The sequence below is a fragment of the Myotis brandtii genome, unplaced genomic scaffold (assembly GCF_000412655.1).
Source record: "Myotis brandtii unplaced genomic scaffold, ASM41265v1 scaffold419, whole genome shotgun sequence".
Classification (NCBI taxonomy): Eukaryota; Metazoa; Chordata; class Mammalia; order Chiroptera; family Vespertilionidae; genus Myotis; species Myotis brandtii.
The window spans coordinates 1,039,734-1,040,444 of NW_005366075.1; the positions used below are offsets into that span (position 1 = coordinate 1,039,734).

Genomic DNA, 711 nt, shown 5'->3' on the forward strand with positions numbered 1-711 from the left:
CCGGCAGGCCCCCGTCTGGGTGCTCGCCTTCCCCGGATTCCACACATTTCAACGAGCCTTGTAAACACAATGAACCCGGCCGCTCCGCAGACCCGGACCGCGGATTTAAGGTGGCAATTTGTTTACAACGTTCCCTTTCCCCCAAGGCTCTGAGAACTGGGTAAAAAACTGGAAAACAAGAGGGGAGATGCCCTCTTCCAAAGATAATTTTTAAGGGAGCTGAGATTTCATGCTCAACAAAAGCAAAACCGGCTGCCAGAAAAGGAAACCACCTTTATTTCGGCTCCCTCCCCCCTTCTCTCCGCCTCTCTGTACTCCGCCTCCCCCTCCGAGAGGTTAAGAAATGTGGCAGCATTACAGGAGTTTGGGCTGTAAATAGGGGCAGGAGCGCGGGAAGAGGGAGCTCCGAGGCTCCGGAAAAGGCACGCCGGGAGGGCGCGTGTACACACACACGCGCGCGCGCACAGACACACACACCCTCCACCCCCTGCGGACCTCAGACAGCCTTTCCTCCCCGGACCGGAGGGAGGGTTTGAATTTTTCAATCCCCGCTTGTCTGCTTCTTTTCCTGGAGAAGTGTGTGTGGCCAGGCGAACCCAAAGAGGAAGAGGAGGGATGAGAGAGTGGGAGGAGAGGAGAGTCTGAAATGCACCTTGGAAATCTGCTCCAGAGCGAAGGCGGCGTCGCAGTAGCTGGGCCGGTGCAGATAGT

The 711-nt window shown here is 56.8% G+C and overlaps 1 protein-coding gene across 1 annotated transcript in view; it reads right to left on the reverse strand.

Moving 5' to 3' along the window:
- The window catches only part of PTCH1 (patched 1), a 67,631-nt gene extending 66,926 nt beyond the window's left edge, over positions 1-705 (reverse strand). Inside the window, exon 1 of the mRNA XM_005873741.2 lies at positions 653-705. The gene's annotated coding sequence lies outside the window, so the exon portion shown is untranslated. The remainder of the gene's footprint in view (positions 1-652) is intronic.
- Between the last annotated feature and the right edge of the window lie 6 nt (positions 706-711).